Source organism: Rhinopithecus roxellana, chromosome 5 (genome assembly GCF_007565055.1).
Source record: "Rhinopithecus roxellana isolate Shanxi Qingling chromosome 5, ASM756505v1, whole genome shotgun sequence".
NCBI lineage: Eukaryota > Metazoa > Chordata > Mammalia > Primates > Cercopithecidae > Rhinopithecus > Rhinopithecus roxellana.
This window is the reverse complement of record NC_044553.1, coordinates 108246760-108266895: the sequence shown is the minus strand read 5'-3', so window position 1 is coordinate 108266895 and position 20136 is coordinate 108246760. Positions and strand designations below refer to the sequence as shown.

At 39.0% G+C, this 20136-nt stretch overlaps 1 protein-coding gene and 1 pseudogene across 1 annotated transcript in view; one reads left to right on the top strand and one right to left on the bottom strand.

Annotated features, from left to right (window-relative positions):
* LOC104679086 (golgin subfamily A member 6C-like) overlaps positions 1-20136 on the bottom strand; it is a 1122834-nt gene that overhangs the window by 1058897 nt on the left and 43801 nt on the right.
* Positions 15371-16363, top strand: LOC104679084 (annotated as a pseudogene).

Below are 20136 nucleotides of genomic sequence, written 5' to 3'. Positions count from 1 at the left end.
GCAAAAACATGCCAAAATGTAAAGACCATCGAGACTAGGAAGAAACTGCATCAACTAACGAGCAAAATAACCAGTTAATATCATAATGGCTGGATCAAGTTCACACATAACAATATTAACCTTAAATGTAAATGGACTAAATGCTCCAATTAAAAGACACAGACTGGCAAACTGGATAAAGAGTCAAGACCCATCAGTTTGCTGTATTCAGGAGACCCATCTCACATGCAGAGACATACATAGGCTCAAAATAAAGGGATGGAGGAAGATCTACCAAGCAAATGGAGAACCAAAAAAAGCAGGGGTTGCAATCCTAGTCTCTGATAAAACAGACTTTAAACCATCAAAGATCAAAAGAGACAAAGAAGGCCATTACATAATGGTAAAGGGATCAATTCAACAGGAAGAGCTAACTCTCCTAAATATATATGCACCCAATACAGGAGCACCCAGATTCATAAAGCAAGTCCTTAGAGACTTACAAAGAGACTTAGACTCCCATACAATAATAATGGGAGACTTCAACACTCCACTGTCAACATTAGACAGATCAACGAGACAGAAAGTTAACAAGGATATCCAGGAATTGAACTCATCTCTGCACCAAGCGGACCTAATAGACATCTATAGAACTCTCCACCCTAAATCAACAGAATATACATTCTTCTCAGCACCACATCGCACTTATTCCAAAATTGACCACATAATTGGAAGTAAAGCACTCCTCAGCAAATGTACAAGAACAGAAATTATAACAAACTGTCTCTCAGACCACAGTGCAATCAAACTAGAACTCAGGACTAAGAAACTCAATCAAAACTGCTCAACTACATGGAAACTGAACAACCTGCTCCTGAATGACTACTGGGTCCATAACGAAATGAAAGCAGAAATAAAGATGTTCTTTGAAACCAATGAGAACAAAGACACAACATACCAGAATCTCTGGGACACATTTAAAGCAGTGTGTAGAGGGAAATTTATAGCACTAAATGCCCACAAGAGAAAGCAGGAAAGATCTAAAATTGACATTCTAACATCACAATTAAAAGAACTAGAGAGGCAAGAGCAAACACATTCAAAAGCTAGCAGAAGGCAAGAAATAACTAAGATCAGAGCAGAACTGAAGGAGATAGAGACACAAAAAACCCTCCAAAAAATCAATGAATCCAGGAGTTGGTTTTTTGAAAAGATCAACAAAATTGACAGACCGCTAGCAAGACTAATAAAGAAGAAAAGAGAGAAGAATCAAATAGACGCAATAAAAAATGATAAAGGGGATATCACCACTGACCCCACAGAAATACAAACAACCATCAGAGAATACTATAAACACCTCTACGCAAATCAACTAGAAAATCTAGAAGAAATGGATAATTTCCTGGACATTTACACTCTCCCAAGACTAAAGCAGGAAGAAGTTGAACCCCTGAATAGACCAATAGCAGGCTCTGAAATTGAGGCAACCATTAATAGCCTACCCACCAAAAAAAGTCCAGGACCAGATGGATTCACAGCTGAATTCTACCAGAGGTACAAGGAGGAGCTGGTACCATTCCTTCTGAAACTATTCCAATCAATAGAAAAAGAGGGAATCCTCCCGAACTCATTTTATGAGGCCAACATCATCCTGATACCAAAGCCTGGCAGAGACACAACAAAAAAAGAGAATTTTAGACCAATATCCCTGATGAACATCGATGCAAAAATTCTCAATAAAATACTGGCAAACCGGATTCAGCAGCACATCAAAAAGCTTATCCACCATGATCAAGTGGGCTTCATCCCTGGGATGCAAGGCTGGTTCAACATTCGCAAATCAATAAACGTAATCCAGCATATAAACAGAACCAAAGTCAAGAACCACATGATTATCTCAATAGATGCAGAAAAGGCTTTTGACAAAATTCAACAGCTCTTCATGCTAAAAACGCTCAATCAATTCGGTATTGATGGAACGTACCTCAAAATAATAAGAGCTATTTATGACAAACCCACAGCTAATATCATTCTGAATGGGCAAAAACTGGAAAAATTCCCTTTGAAAACTGGCACAAGACAGGGATGCCCTCTCTCACCACTCCTATTCAACACAGTTTTGGAAGTTCTGGCTAGGGCAATGAGGCAAGAGAAAGAAATCAAGGGTATCCAGTTAGGAAAAGAAGTCAAATTGTCCCTGTTTGCAGATGACATGATTGTATATTTAGAAAACTCCATCGTCTCAGCCCAAAATCTCCTTAAGCTGATAAGCAACTTCAGCAAAATCTCAGGATACAAAATTAATGTGCAAAAATCACAAGCATTCTTATACACCAGTAACAGACAAGCAGAGAGCCAAATCAGGAATGAACTTCCATTCACAATTGCTTCAAAGAGAATAAAATACCTAGGAATCCAGCTTACAAGGGATGTAAAGGACCTCTTCAAGGAGAACTACAAACCACTGCTCAGTGAAATAAAAGAGGACACAAACAAATGGAAGAACATACCATGCTCATGGATAGGAAGAATCAATATCGTGAAAATGGCCATACTGCCCAAGGTTATTTATAGATTCTATGCCATCCCCATCAAGCTACCAATGAGTTTCTTCACAGAATTGGAAAAAACTGCTTTAAAGTTCATATGGAACCAAAAACGAGCCCGCATTGCCAAAACAATCCTAAGTCAAAAGGACAAAGCTGGAGGCGTCACGCTACCTGACTTCAAACTATACTACAAGGCTACAGTAACCAAAACAGCATGGTACTGGTACCAAAACAGAGATATAGACCAATGGAACAGAACAGAGTCCTCAGAAATAATACCACATATCTACAGCCATCTGATCTTTGACAAACCTGAGAGAAACAAGAAATGGGGAAAGGATTCCCTATTTAATAAATGGTGCTGGGAAAATTGGCTAGCCATAAGTAGAAAGCTGAAACTGGATCCTTTCATTACCCCTTATACGAAGGTTAATTCAAGATGGATTAGAGACTTTAATGTTAGAGCTAATACCATAAAAACCCTAGAAGAAAATCTAGGTAGTACCATTCAGGACATAGGCATGAGCAAGGACTTCATGTCTAAAACACCAAAAGCAATGGCAGCAAAAGCCAAAATTGAGAAATGAGATCTCATTAAACTAACGAGCTTTTGCACAGCAAAAGAAACTACCATCAGAGTGAACAGGCAACCTACAGAATGGGAGAAAATTTTTGCAACCTACTCATCTGACAAAGGGCTAATATCCAGAATCTACAAAGAACTCAAACAAATATACAAGAAAAAAACAAACAACCCCATCAAAAAGTGGGGAAAGGATATGAACAGACATTTCTCAAAAGAAGACATTCATACAGCCAACAGACACATGAAAAAATGCTCATCATCACTCGCCATCAGAGAAATGCAAATCAAAACCACAATGAGATACCATCTCACACCAGTTAGAATGGTAATCATTAAGAAGTCAGGAAACAACAGGTGTTGGAGAGGATGTGGAGAAATAGGAACACTTTTACACTGTTGGTGGGATTGTAAACTAGTTCAACCATTATGGAAAACAGTATGGCAATTCCTCAAGGATCTAGAACTAGATGTACCATATGACCCAGCCATCCCACTACTGGGTATATACCCAAAGGATTATAAATTATTCTACTACAAAGACACATGCACACGTATGTTTATTGTGGCACTATTCACAATAGCAAAGACTTGGAATCAACCCAAATGTCCATCTGTGACAGACTGGATTAAGAAAATGTGGCACATATACACCATGGAATACTATGCAGCCATAAAAAAGGATGAGTTTGCGTCCTTTGTAGGGACATGGATGCAGCTGGAAACCATCATTCTTAGCAAACTATCACAAGAACAGAAAACCAAACACCGCATGTTCTCACTCATAGGTGGGAACTGAACAATGAGATCACTTGGACTCGGGAAGGGGAACATCACACACTGGGGCCTATCATGGGGAGCGGGTAGAGGGGAGGGATTGCATTGGGGAGTTATACCTGATATAAATGATGAATTGTTGGGTGCTGACGAGTTGATGTGTGCAGCACACCAACATGGCACAAATATACATATGTAACAAACCTGCACATTATGCACATGTACCCTAGAACTTAAAGTATAATAAAAAAAAAAAAAAAAAGAATAAAAGCTATAACTGGCTGAGTTCATATCCCAGCTCCTACCATTAAAAAAAAAAAAAAAAAAAAACCTTGATTTTAGTTTTTATGATTCTCTTACACACAATATCCAGCACATAGTAAAATATTATGAGGCCTATGAAGAATCAGGAGATATTTGAAGAGATAATGGTCAAGACTTTTCCAAAATTGAAAGAATCAGCCCACAGATTCAAGAAGCTCAGCAAACTCCAAAATAAACACATAGGAAACCATCCTAGACAACTATTGTCAAACTTCTGAAAACCAAAATAAAGATAAATTCTTAAAAGTAGCAAGTGAAAATCTATTCATTATCTACAAAAAGAGAAAGTTATATCTGACTTTTAAACAGAATGATACATGACTTTTCAACAGAAACTATGGAAGTTAAATGGCAATGATATGACACTTTAAAAGTGCTAAAGGTGTGAGAAGGATCTAGAATTTTAAAGCCAGCAAACCTGAGAATTGTATATCTAGTAAAAATAGCCTTGAAAATTTAAAGCCAAGTAAAAATATTTTCAGACAAAAAAAGAAAAAGCTGAGATACCTACTACAGAAAGTATTAAAGGACGTTTTTCAGTTAAAAGGAAACTTATTCCAGATAGAAGCATGAAATGCAGGAAGGGATGAAGCACACAGAAAGAGTAAATATGTGGGTAAATGTAAAATAATATTGACAACTTAAAATTACTATATTTTTACACAAATATTAAAGTAAAGTATGTTAGAGCAGTAGTACAAAAGGCAAGAGGATTTAAAGAGAATTAAATTGCTTACGGGTTCTTCCATGCTAGAAGTGGCAAAAATATCCATTTACGTTTGAGCCAGAAAAATCTCATAATAAGTCAAACATTCATTTTTTATTTTTAAAATATAGAAAAAATTCTAATAGTAAAGTGGAATAATACGAATGCCATTTATTAATACAAAAGAAGGCAGGAAATAAGGGTTATGGGAACAAAGGAGGGAAAAATCAAAAGCAAATAGCAATACAGTCAACTTAAGCCAAGCTAGATCATTACATTAAGTGTAAATGAACAAAATATTGTGATTAAAACTCAAAGATTGATTTTTCACACATTAAAAGATATTATTTTTAAAAAATTCCAATAATTTACAACTTACATAAAATGGATAAATTTTTTGAAAAATACAATTTACCAAAAGTAACTCAAGAAGAAATAAAAAGTCAAAATAGCCCTATATCTGTAAAGGAAATTGAATTTGTAGAATTCAAGGTGTAATTTTAAACCTCGCCTTAAAGAAATCCAGAATTTTCAGATTCTGTGTAGGATGCAGAAGGCCAGAAAGATTATTTTCCCAACATAAGAATAAGAAAAAGCCAGCTAATCTACAAAATCATAACTGTGTATGAAAATCCTTTAGAAAGCTGAGATCCCAATTAGCCTGACATTTAACGAAAAACAACTTCCACCCAGTTGAGACAGGAGGCAAGCACTGTTTCACCCAAAGCTGGGCGTGGAATGAAGACTAGCTGTTACACAAGTGTATAAAATAATTAATTTACATATTTAATTACTAAAGACTTGAGTGTGAGCTACTGTGAGAGCATAGAAGCTCTGAGAACTTCAGACACTAAAGGGGCAGTTCAAAAGGACTCATAGACTGTTCCCTATGGATGTTCACTGTGTGATCATCAGAAAGATTGGGAGAAAGGCTGGAGACCACAGAAAGTTTCCTTCATAGTGCAGGCATGGAGAGAAGAATGGTTGTTGTTGCAAAGAAAGAAAAAAAAAAAAAAAGGGCGGGCAGCTCCATTTGGATGCCTCTAACCTACAGAACAATAATGGATTAATATCCACTGCAGGAGAGGCATCACTGTGACAGCCCCAATGAATAGGTGAAGATGTATTGCCACTTGATGAAAGATAAAGAAAAGCAACAACAAGGAGCAAAACAAAACTGAACCTTGAAAATGAAGAAAGAACAGGAAACTGTCTTGGGACCAACAATTAGAGACCTACTACATCAAGTGAAGGGGCAGGTGCACTGAGAGAGCCCTGCTTTTGAGACCCAGGGGCACAGGGCCTGCCTAACACTGAAGCTGGACTGGGACAACAGAGAAACCACCACACACCCACCTTCCACTTCCCAAACACAAGATTCTAAGCTTCAAATATACAAAGCAGCAAAAACTTAAAATACTAACATAAGAAATGTAAAAATATGCATTTGTAGTTGGAGACTTCAACACTCTCTTTAAGTAATCTGTAGAACATAAACAGGTAATAAGTAAGAATATAAAGACCTGAATAACACTATCAACAATTTGTCCAAATTGACATTTGTAAAGCACTTCTGCCAACAATAACAGAATACACATTCTTTTCAAGTGCACACGAAAGCTTCATCCAAATAAACTATATTTGGAGTCATAAAACAAACCTTAACAAATATAAAAGAATTGAAATCATGCAATGTGTGTTTTTGATCATAACAGAATTAAATTAGACATCAATAATAGAAAAGAATGTAGAAAAATCCCCAAATATTTGGAAATTAAACAGCAAATTACTAAATGTTTATTTTTTCCTTAAGTATCATGAAACACTAAAAACACATGATAAAGATTATGGTGTTTTAAAGGTATTGCTAGAATGTTATCAATAAATATTCCAGAACAGATAATAAGTATTCCAGGCATATGAGCTTAGGCATATTTATAGGGAGAAAATCAATTTTCTGCAATTAGCTAGAACTGACATTCATACTATTGTACACTATTACATCCATCTCTCAGTGTCCAACTTCTTGCTTCCATTTTGAAAACCAAGGATTTATGGAGTATAAATAAAGTGAGGCGGAGGCTCTAGGCGCGGCCGCCATGTTCTCTGTTTGTCTTTGTCTCTTGTGTCTGTTCATTCTCCACCACCCCTGGCACGGTCCCCAATAAGTGGCGCAGCAAGCAGGGTGCACAGGGTGAGTAGTGGGGAACAAGAAGGGGAACCCCCTAGGAGCGGGTAAAACCCGGGAATTGTTAAGGGGAACCTTCTTAAGCTTTCATTATGGGGAATTCCAGTTCCTTGGCCTCAGAATATTTAAGACTATTACAAGGGCTTTTACTTTCGATTGGGGTTGATGCAAAAGAGAGAACTTTGTGGAAATTGTTTGCTCATGTGGAACAACATTGCTCTTGGTTTCAATATCAAACTGAAGTACAATTAAATAAGCGAGAGTGGCAACAGGCTGTTAAGACCCTTTGTCAAGCGCATCAGCGCGGCGATGTAATGTCAGCACCTTTGTGGGCCCTTTGTGCCTCTATTACTCAGGCTTTGGAGCTCTTAGAGACAGACTCTGAAAAGGGGGAAGGCGGGGATGAGGAGTCTTTGAAGTCTCCGATAGCCATTTCCCCTCCTTTAGATAATTCTGTAACTGAAGAAGAAGGTCCTTTGTGTGATAATGTGTCTCATGAAAAGGAATCAGAAATTGGTTGTTCAATTGTTACAACAGATTTTACAATTGCAGTTATCTCCCCCTCAACCTTCTTCTCCACCCACTCCTGTTTTTACTTTTCCCATGGTTCATTCACCCCCATCAGTACCTAAGGCGGAGGAGGAGGATAGTTTTCCACCACCACCACCACCGCCGGTGGAAATGCTGCCTCATTCAGGCACGGTTTTTGCTGTTCCCACTTCTACTGCTAAAGCTGTAATTAAGGTATTGGATTCTCAAGAGGATGAGGATCCTCTACAGTTCTTCCCCATTATTAGGCAACCTTTTGGTCCTAATGACCAATTTCCTCAAGGGGGTATAAATGTGCAGTATAATGTTCTTCAATTTAAATTTCTTAAAGAAATGAAGGCAGCTGTTGCTAATTATGGCCCTCAATCTCCTTTTGTCATGGGGCTTCTAGATTCTTTCTCCTCTGAGAATTTGTTTTTGCATCTTGATTGGGAGACTTTGGGGAAGGCTGTTTTGGACTGCTCTCAGTGGCTTCAGCTACACAGTTGGTGGCTGGAAGATGCCAAAGAGCAGGCCCGCCGCAATGCCGCTAGAAATCCTCCAGGACCTACAGAGGAGCAATTAACAGGCACTGGTCAGTTTGCTACCGTAGCGGCTCAATCTGGACTTGAGGACATGGCATTATCACAAGTTAAAGCACTTTTTTTAAAGGCTTGGTGTAAAGTAGAACCATCAGGAAAAACTGCCTTGTCTTTTGTTAAGATTTTGCAGGGCGCAAACAAACCTTATCCTGACTTTGTGGCTCGGCTCCAAGATGCTGTAATAAAGACTGTGGGTAGTGGGGCTGCAGGCCAAATCCTGGTAACCACACTAGCTTTTGAGAATGCTAATCAGGAATGTCAGAGGTTGTTGCATCCTCTAAAGGCTGCTGGAAACTTACAAATAGAAGATTTTATTAGAGCCTGTGCAGGAGTGGGAGGGGCTGCCTACAACGCTCAGTTGTTTGCTGGAGCTTTATCTAAGGCATTCATGGGAAAAAGGGGAGTTTGCTTCCAATGTGGAAAGACCGGTCATTTTAAAAAGGAGTGCCGTAAGTTATCTAATAGGAGTGACTCCTCCAAAGTAGAATTTAAAAAGCTTCCTACTGAGCCCTGTCATCGTTGCGGCAAAGGGCGACACTGGACTAATGAATGTCACTCTAAAGTGGACAAAAACGGTAATTCTCTCACCTCCAGATTGGGAAACTTGCAGAGGGGCCCTTCAGCTTGGGGGCCCAACAACAATACAAGCCCTCTTCATTTGCAATTTCCAGTCAGCTCAGGGGTCCAGCATCAGCAGGCCAGTCAGCCAATGTTAACCCCCAATTTTCATTAGCTCAGCTTTTCTCTGCTCTTCCAGTAGCGCCGCTGCTGATGTGGCGATTTTACAGGCTGTTGAACTCACCCCAGAAATGGGAGTTGTTAAATTGGCTACAGGTGTTTTTGGGCCATTACCTCCACATACTGTTGGATTGCTTATAGGACGCAGTAGTAGCATTTTACAGGGTTTACAAGTTCATTTGGGTGTTATAGATTCTGATTATAAAGGGGAAATTCAAATTATGGCTCAGGCTCATAAACCTATATCCCTGAAAGAGGGGCAGTGAATTGCACAACTCCTTTTACTACCCTATTTTCAGTTTCCTTCACGGAGGCAAGAAAGAACCAGAGGTTTTGGAAGCACGGGTAAACATATTTTTTGGGAAACTTTAGTAACTCAACAAAAACCCTTGTTTCCCCTCGAAGTAGAGGGACAAATTTTTCAGGGCTTGGTCGACACTGGAGCTGACGTTTCCATTATTGCCTCCGATCAATGGCCTTTGCAGTGGCCTAAACAGCCTGTTGCTGTTTCTCTTACAGGATTAGGTTCCGCCTCTGAGGTGTATCAAAGTTCTCAATCCTTAAATTGCCGAGGGCCGGATGGTCAAGTGGCCCAAGTTCAGTTTTATATTGTTCCTATTGCCCTAAATTTATGGGGGCGAGATTTATTGCAACAATTTGGAGCTTTTGTTTCTATTCCTCATGTCTCTAATTCTGCCAAGAATATGATGTTCCGCATGGGCTACAATCCCCTTGAAAAATCTTTAAACATGTAGCCACTGTTCAGCAGCCTCAAGCCCTTCCCTTGACATGGAAAACTAATATTCCTGTATGGGTTGAACAGTGGTCTTTAACACGTGAGAAGCTTGAGGCCTTGGAAAACTTAGTTCAGGAACAATTATCCCTAGGTCATATAGAACCTAGTACTTCTCCATGGAATTCCCCTGTCTTTGTGATTAAGAAAAAAAAAAAATGGTAAATGGAGACTATTGACAGATCTTCGTGCTATTAATGCATGTATTCAACCCATGGGATTCTTACAACCTGGCCTTCCTAACCCTTCTATGATTCCTCAAGATTGGTTACTTATGGTTATTGATTTAAAAGATTGTTTTTTTTCTATTCCTTTGGATCAAAAGGATTGTGAGCGTTTTGCCTTCTCTGTCCCTGTTTTTAATAATTCTCAGCCACTTTCTCGATATCAGTGGAAGGTTTTACCTCAAGGTATGTTAAACAGCCCTACCTTGTGTCAAGAATTTGTCCATCGAGCTCTGAATCCTGTTCGAAAATGTCATCCTTCTGTTCTTTTATATCATTATATGGATGACATTCTTCTTGTTGCACCCACCAAAAAAGAGCAGCAAGATGCTTTTACATCCTTACAAACGCAGCTCTCTTTATACTCACTTAATATTGCCCCAGAAAAAATTCAAATAGATTTTCCTATTCAATATTTAGGTTATACCTTGGGAGCGCGAAATATTCGACCCCAAAAGATTCAAATTCAATGCGATCATTTAAAAACATTAAATGACTTTCAAAAGCTTTTAGGAGATATTAATTGGATGCGTCCTGTTTTAGGAATACCAACGTATCAGTTACAACATCTTTTTTCTATTCTAGAAGGAGACAGTCACTTGAACGGCTCACGTCATTCAACTCCTTTGGCTTTACAGGAACTCCAGCTTGTAGAAGAACAACTTCAAAAGGCCCATCTACATTATATTATTCCTAACGTTCCCCTTTCCTTTTGTTTATTTCATACTTTACATTCTCCTACAGGTATGATTCATCAAACAAATCGGCCGTTAGAATGGATTTTTTTATCCAACAAAACATCTAAACGCTTGACTACTTATACCGATTGTTTAGCTGAATTGATCATCAAAGGACGGCATCTCTGTCGACAACTCTGGGGAGGAGATCCTTCATTATCTTTCAATTTACTCATAGTCAAATTACTTATCTTCTTGCCACTTCTGGTTCTTGGCAAGTTGCTTGTGCCTCATTTGTTGGACAATTTTTTACCCAATATCCTAAGTCTCCGATCTTTTCATTTTTTAGACAGCATTCTGTGTTGCCTTTCTCACCAATATCTTTATTTCCTGTTCAAGGCCCTACCTTTTTTACTGATGCTAGTAGCAATGGTAAAGCTGGATATTGGAGTGTTCATCAATCTCGAGTTACAGTTTATCCTTATCCCTCGGTGCAACAGGGAGAACTGTTTGCTATTCTCATGGTCTTACTTGATTTCCCTTCCACCAGTTGTAACATTGTTAGTGATTCTCAATATGCCGTGTATGTTACTTCTTATATTTCTCAAGCCACTCTACCTCTTTGTGCTACTTCTTCTCTTCAAAAACTCTTTTCTTTGTTGTCTTCTACTTTGAGCCAACATCGAGCTCCTTTATTCATCACTCATCTTCGTTCTCATTCTCAACTTCCTGGACCGTTAGTTCGTGGTAATGCTCAGATTGATTCACTTTTAATTGGCCACCTACAGGCTGCAGAACAAGAACATGCTCTACATCACACTAATAGTTCTGGCCTTCAACGACGATTTCATTTAACTCGTAAACAAGCTCGTTCTCTTATTCGAGCTTGTCCTTCTTGTGCTCCTTTGAGCATTCCATCTTTCCATCCTGGGGTTAATCCGCGAGGTACTCAAGTTAATCAGATTTGGCAAATGGACGTCACACACGTCCCTTCTTTTGGACGATTAAAGTATGTTCATCATACCATTGATACTTTCTCTCATTTTCAATGGGCAACTCCTTTGCCATCTGAAAAAGCTGATTCTGTTATTACTCATCTCTTAGCTTGTTTCGCCATCATGGGCATTCCTCTAATACTTAAAACTGATAATGCCCCTGCCTATGTTTCTCATAAGTTACAAGTTTTCTTACAGCAATACAATATTCAACATCTCACCGGTATCCTGGGCAACAGTCAAGGTCAAGCCATCATTGAGCGTGCAAATTTAACCTTAAAAACTCAACTGCTAAAACAAAAAGGGGGAAATGAGTCCCCCAGAAATCAGATTTTAAAGGTTTTGTTTACCTTAAATTTTTTGAATCAATGGAGACAATTGCTGGACTCCGCTGCCGTAACTCATCTTTCCTCACCTCCCTCGGTGATAGTCCCCGCCGACAATTTAAAGGTTTGGTATCCTAATGAAGAAGGTAAGTATGCTCAGGGGCAAGTTCTAAAACAGGGATAGGGCTATGCTCTTGTCCTTACAGGAAGCAGACCTGAGTGATTTCCTACAAGGTGATTGAAACCCTGTTGAAAAGAAAATTGGACTCAGCGTGCATCTCTTCCTTTGTTGGATGTGCCTCAGCGGGGGACTTATTTCCCTTAGTGAGGCTTTGTATGAATATTGGACTTATATTCCCTTTCCACCCTTGTATCAGGGAGTCGCCTGGGGGGAGGCGGAAGTTAAGGTTTTCACCAATGACACTACTTGGATGCCATCCCCCTATATGGACAAGGACAACATAGAATGGGAAACGGGAATAATAAACAGCACATACCAATTTGGAGTGGAAGGACTTCCGATTTGCATGGGAAATAGTCCTCATTGTCTCCGGAAATTGCATGAAGCTTGGGCTGTTTGCTATAATCATAGCCATGTGGCTGCCAATGCTGTTACTATTGTAACTAGAAGTTTTCATTATAATCATACTGTATATATTAATGAGACTATTCCTAGTTCCTTACCTTTTTGTCCTATTCCAGAGGTTTCCCCTAATATTGAGGTATTGGAGTGGCAACATTGTCAGGGAACTAAGCCCCGGATTTTATTAGAATATAATGGGCTGCAAGTAATTGATTGGAGTGTGCACGGTGATTTTCAAACAAAATTTAGTCACATACCTTTGAAATGGCACCGGGTAAATAAAAGTATTGCTGCTGATGGTAATGAAACTTTGGTATGGCGTGAAGGAGGCTTGTTGCCACCTATGCCTCATCTTAGATACTCTTTACAAGTACAAAGTCATCTTTGGAAGTTATTAGCTGCAGGTGATGCCATTAGTACTTTTGTGGGGAATATGTCCCTTAATCTTTCTAATCCGAATAACCCCTTTCATATTCAATTACATCGGAATATCTCCCGATATATTATTGCTTGTGTCTGAAAGCCTTACCTATTGTTAGCAGGGAATTTAACATGGGATAATGATACGGGAATTGTTAATTGTACAGATACGTGTATATTTTTGTCTTGCCTCAATCATTCCTGGTGGCACAACTTTACTGGGGATATTTATATCCTCAGGGCTCATAAGGAAATTTGGCTACCTGTCAACCTTACGCGACCGTGGGGGCCATCACCTCTTGAAACTTATATTTGGACTTCCCTCCAGTGGACCCATCGTACCCTTGGACTTATAATCACCTCGGTAATGGGCCTTGTCGCCATCGCCTCCACTGCAGCCGTGGCAGGACTCGCTCTACATCAAAGCATACAAAATGCTGAATTTGTGCAGCAATGGCATGAGCAATCTCATTGGTTGTGGCTTCAACAATGGAACATCGACTCTCAACTCACTGAAAGATTGGACAACGTGGAGCAAGCCTTAATGTGGCTTGGAGATCAGCTCACTGTCCTCAGTACTCGAATAACATTGCAATGTGATTGGAACTCCACTCAATTTTGCATAACACCTCTGCCTTTTAATGTTTCTCAGAATTGGACCGAAATCCAGATTATTAATAGGCCATAAAAATATTAGTTTGGACATCCAAGAACTCACTCAAAACATTTCTGAAGCATTTCGACAATTCCATGTATTGTCCGGCGCCGCTACCTTGCAGGAGCTGGGTCAAAGTTTTGCTGCCCTTAACCCGTGGACCCAGACGAAAACATGGATTTCTACCATCTCTGGAAGTATCTTGCTTTGGGCACTCGGATTGGGTTTACTTTCCATGGTGATCCGATGCTCCCTCCATCGCATCCAAAAACAAAGGAAAACACAGGAACAAGTATGGGCTACCTTTCTAGGATTGAGGCAAAACAAAAAGGGGGAAATGCAGGGGCCATTGAAAATAATATGCTAAGAATAGATACGGCTCAAGGACAGTATCTCTAGCTAGTTGCACTTTCAATGAACTCCAGTAGTCAAGGACAGTATCTCTAGTTGAACTTTTAATGAACTCTAGTAGGTGCCAAGAAGGCAGACAAAATAAGAAAGAACTTAGAGACAAGGAACTAAGCAGAAGGTTATATCTGGGTGCAGAAAGTTTGCTTTGCATTGTGTTATTTTTGCTGACGTGGGATTTATGGAGTATAAAGTGAGGCGGAGGCTCTAGGCGCGGCCGCCGTGTTCTCTGTTTGTCTTTGTCTCTTGTGTCTGTTCATTCTCCACCACCCCCGGCATGGTCCCCAATAGTTCTGATTTTAGTATGTTATCTTATATAATAAATTTCTGTCTTTTATAAATTAATTTTTGGCATTTAGAAATACATATTTTGAACTGAAGTCAATTTTATGGTATTTCCTAGCTTATTATCTTCCTCATCTAGAAATAGAAAACACAAATAATCTTTAGTTGAAATATAAACATTTCAGTTTTAGTGAAGTGTACCATTACCATCTTGTAATGGTATTACAAGTCATCACTCTGTAGACACCAGAGTGAACTAAAATGCTCCACAGTCTAGGTAAACTGCAGGAAGTAGGCTTAAGGTTATTTAACTTCCAAACCCCAGATCTTTGCTCCGATGGTCACTTCAAATTCTACAATTTCAAACACCTTTGAAGGCATTCAGTTAAGGCCTCTGGCCTCTACATGGCCCTCTATCTTTTGGGAATGCCTTAAAGTCCATTTCATGAGGGAAAGTTGAAGCCAGAGAGCTTTCTGGGATAGCGCAGGTTACCCTGTATCTTTGCTCAAGGAGTTCTTTCTGTAGCTTCCTAGAGTATACCAGAATTAAAACTTTCTCTCCTTTGATGAGTCTCTCCAAAGCAAGGAGTAATATCTGTATTACTTTTGTCCACACATGAGGGCACTTGATTTTATTTCAAGCCCTGGATTTTAGACATACCTTAGCATTCTGTGAGTTGTACTTAAAATCCCAAACACTTCCTAGGAATACAACCATTATCTCCTAAACTCTGTCCTCACCTACAACACAGTCCTTTTGACTTTCAAGAACTATCCACAATCAGGCTCAGATATGCTTTTCCTTTGTTATGTAATCAGATGAATCTGAAAGTGGAAAGTTATATGTATTAAAGTGAGGAGATGGGTAGAGGAAGGTGGAAATGAAGAAAAAGAACAAATCTGAAAGGAATCAGAGAAACTGTATTCTGATACTATTGTTTAGATTTCTAAAGGAAATGGAAAGATGTTTGGCAATGAGAGAAATCAATTATGATTTTTAGAAGATGGTTGTTTTCTTCAGCATTTAAAAATGTTTTTACTTTGTTCTAATTCTAATTTTCAAGATGATTATAGAGCTTATGACCTTCATAAAAGTGAACTTTATAAGCCAGAACAAACTTTCCACACCCCTACTGTGAAATTTGGAAATTCAACTACATTTCAGGATGACTTTGTTCCTCAGGAGATAAAACCTAGGCAAATCTTTAAACCCTCCTCTGTGGTCAAACGTTCTACAGCCCGTTTTAATGGCATTACAAGTCATCGCCTTGATTGTAATGCCTGACAAGTCATACCTTATCAGCTTGAACTCAAGTTTGAAAGGCCAAAAGAAGTTTGCAAACCAACTGACCAACGCTTTGAGGATCTCACAACTCACCGGTATGACTTTCAGGGTCTTATTGGTGAAACTGCAAAAATCTGCAGACCTGTACACACCAGAGTGACCCAGAGTGCTCGGTTTGAAGGAAGCACTGAATTCCGTGAATGTTTTCAACCATGGGAAATCCCACCACCTGAGATCAAGAAAGTACCAGAGTATGTGCCTCCTACAGGTAGCATGCTATTAAACAGCACAAGCCATCTTGACTATGTTCCATAGCAGGCCAACCGTGTAGTTTCCATCAGGCCAGTTTCTCATAGAAGAAGTAACAATTTTCCTTTCCAAGGAAAAAGCACCATGAAGGAAGATTTTCCAGCATGGGAAAATTGTCGTCAAGGACTTATTAAGAGGCAAGAGCAGATTCCCAACCCATCTGGAAAATTTGATGGTTTGAGCACTTTCAGCTCTCACTATGTGCCACACAAATTGATTCCAACAGAGAGTTGCAAACCTTTAAATATTGCTTTTAAGAGTTCTGTTCCATTTGATGATGTGACCATGTACTCTGTAGAGTACACACCAAAAAAACAGGAAATTTGCCCAGCAAGTTACTCATCTCCTCCAGGTTATATTTTTGGAAATGCCAATTCCCAAGGTCATAAATTCTTTCACAAGATTTCTCCCACAGTGAAGGCCTTCTAACAACCAAAATATGCTTAAAAGGAAGCTACTAGCAAGTAATTGTTTTTCCAAGAGAAAACTCCATTTTTGGAGTGAAAAAAATTATGATATAATAAATCATTTTTTATATTTTTAAACAAGAAAATTGGAAAATGTATTATAAAAACTCAGAATCTTAAAACCATTTTGTATTGATGTTTTAATCAAGATCATTCTTTAATGTGCATTTCAGAAGGTTCAATAATATACATTCCCATGTGAACTCTTTTAATATTCAACATATTGCTTAGTAGCTTGTCCCCAGTCTATTATCATTTGTAATTCTGTTTATAATTATAGCAATTTTATGGTTATTCACATACCAGTTGTCATTTATCAAGCACATCAGGATTATCTAGAACAACATTGAAAATGATACAAGGATTCCTTTTCCAAGATAATAGGATTCATTTTACTCAGACTTCCGTGCATCTACATAGCATCTATTGAGTCAAGTTTTGGTTGGTGGTATACAGACTGCTGCACTGCTCCTCACCATGTTCAGGTTAGCAAGAGGCACTGTGGTGTGGCAAGGAAAGGCTCTATGTGCTGGGAATCAAAGAACTTGAGTTCAAGTTCTAACTAATTATCATTATTTTTAGAGACAGGGTCTCACTGTCACCCATGCTGGAGTCCAGTGTCATGATGCTTACTGCAGCCTCAGCCTCCTGAGCTCAAGTGATCCTCCTACCTCAGCCTCCCAAGTAGCTGGGACTACAAGGGTGTGCCACCACATCTGGCTATTTTTTTAAAAATATACTTTGTAGAGACAGGTTCTTGCTATATTGGCCAGGCTATTCAATATATTGGCCAGGCTGCTCTTGAGTCCCGCCTTGGCTTCCCAAAGCACTGGGATTACAGGCATGAGCTGCTATACCCAGCCTGAGTTCAAGTTCTAATAATATAGATTTCTATTTGTATTACCTTAGACAGTGACTCATATCTCTGAGCCTCAGTGTCTTTATTTGTAAAATGATGTCTGTTCTCAAAAAGAGTTTGTTTTGAGCATCAGACTATATGGTACATTTTAGTCCTTAAAGTACAAGTATAAATGTAGAGGATTGTTAAAAAAAATCACTCAATCTCTTTTTGTATTTGTTTTCTCCTTTTCAAATGAGGAAAATTACTTACTCAATCCTCATTTTCTGGCCTGTAGCAAGGATTGTAAAATAACCTAATTTCCTTTGAGCTTCTGAGTATTATGTGCTTCTGAGAGGAGTCTTGTCCTTTAAAACTTCATGAACACCTGAGAAATTGTTAACAGAGAATGGAAAGCTCAGAATGGGGTAAATACAGTGGTTTGAGTGACAGTATTGCAGAAAGGAAAAAGTATTTGCTAGGGTAGTTTTAGGAAGTTTTAGGAAGACTGACAGCTCTGAAGAAATCTTTAGGGTAAATGTAGGTAATTTTGCACCTAATTGCCATGCCAAGTCACTGTTGAGAGGCAGAACCAGCCCCCGCAGGGGACATAATCACCTGGTTCACCTCTTCCAGTGTGAAGATAAGTGCTAAGGAAAGGAATGATGCCAGGAAATATAGTAGAAACACTCTATTGCATTTAGAAATGCTGAAAATTTCCTAATGAATTAAACTCTTATTGGGTGGTTTCTTTTTTAAGAAAATAAATAATTACATTATGAGAGAATATGATTTATTTTAGCATAAAGTGAATTTTAGTCTTTCATGGCTTCAAAATTATTTCAAAATATACTTTATTGAAAATTATCAATATTTGGTTATTTTAATTGTTCAAAAGTAATTTGTTCTTATTTACATTTGTTAGTAAAAGTATGGTGTGTGAAACTTTATATTTCTATACAACATTAATAAAATCAATAAAAGGAATGGATTTTCAAGAAATCATTTCTGTACCTAATTTTTTTTAAAGAGAGCATTTTAATAAAGTCCTGTCTAGGTTAACATAAGTAGATGTTCTCACTTTTTACATACAAAACAATAATGTATAATCAGAATTAAAAATAAGGGAACACTACAGCACTCTGTCATCCTGTCCCATATTCCAATGCTGGATATTCAAATCCCTCTGTAATTAATGGGGGTGGTCTCCTCCCAGGACAAAGGTCACCCTTAATAAGACATCTACTAGAGTTTCCAGTCGCAATTTGCCATGGGATAAGGATTGATGATGAATAATGGTGTTTCCCCATAATCTAGGACTCAGTAAACAGGTGTGAAAATAGAGATTGAAACAGAACAATGTAAGACATTCAGCCTAGGAGTTCAGGAAAGTCTTCGTATGGAGAAGATAGACAGGTGAGCTGAGTCTTGGAAGATAAGTAGGAAATTGCCAAGAAAAATGAGAAGGTGGGAACAGCATAAAAATAGGTACAGAGGGACTCTCTATCTCTGTGAAAGAGTTAAAGGAACTTCCAAGCTTTGTTGGTGGACAGCTAGCAATCCCTGATTCATTCTCCTCTTAGGCCTTCTTGAAATGCTATGCGAGAACTCACACAAAAAAAAAATTTAGCAGGGCTGGAAACTACTACTATTACTTAGCAAAGGGCCAGATTCTAGAAGGAATTTCCACTATGCCAAACTTGGATAAATCTAATGAAGGAAGGAGGAAAATACAGAGAGAAAAGTTGGTAGATTTCTACCCCAGTCCCATCCCATTTCCACCCTATCTCTCTGGAAAAACTTGTTGTGTAAAATAAGACCAGAGACGTATTAGAAATAAAGGCTGTACAGAAATAAAAACTGTACAGACAATAGAAGGAGAGAACCCTAATATAAACTATGGACTTTGAGTGATAACGTGTCCATGTAAGTTCCTCAACTATAACAAACATACCACTCCAGCTGGGGGTGTTGATAGTGGGGGAGGCTGTGCATATGTGGGGGGAGGGGCATACGGGAACTCTGTATTTTCCACTGTGTTTTGCTGTGAATCTAAAACTGCTCTAAAAATATAAAGTCTAGGCCAGGCGCAGTGGTTCACACCTGTAATACCAGCACTTTGGGAGGCTGAGGCGGGTGGATCACAAGGTCAGCAGATTGAGACCATCCTGGCCAACATGGTGAAATCCCGTATCTACTAAAAACACAAAAACATTAGCCAGGCGTGGTGGCAGGTGCCTGTTGTCCCAGCTACTCAGGAGGCTGAGGAAGGATGGTGGTGATCCCGGGAGGCTGAGCTTGCAGTGAGCCAAGATCGTGCCACTGCACTCCAGCCTGGGCAACACAGCGAGACTCCGTCTCAAAATAAATAAATAAATAAAATAAAATAAAGTCTATTTTGAAAGTTTTCTTAAAAGCCCTTCAAGACAGGAGGGAGGTGTTCACTCAGAGGCTGGGAAACCCACATCCCAGCTTCTGAATATCTCACATTTGCAGACTTGATTTTATACAAAACTATAAGGCCTTTTCTGAGAATCGCTGTGTGAGAGGATCCTCATGATACTCAGGAAGCGGAGGGGAGACCTCTGGAAGCTCAGGAGTCGAGGAAAGTGAACCTTGTAATCATGAGTTAGTAACTTCAAAAAGGCTGTTTAAAAACATGCTCATAACATGCTTTTGAAAGGGTTGCGGTGTGCAGTAAAACATCAGGACTCCTTCATTTTATTAAGGCTTTTGCTTTCTTTCCTTTGTTATTCAATGCTCTTTTGCATGCAACTGCAGATTTTCATCCTGTATCACATACACAGGGCTTTTATCCATACTATCCCTCCCCAGCCTTCTCATAAACACAGCACACAGCTTGATAGATGCTCTCTAGGGTGACCAAGGGTACTTTC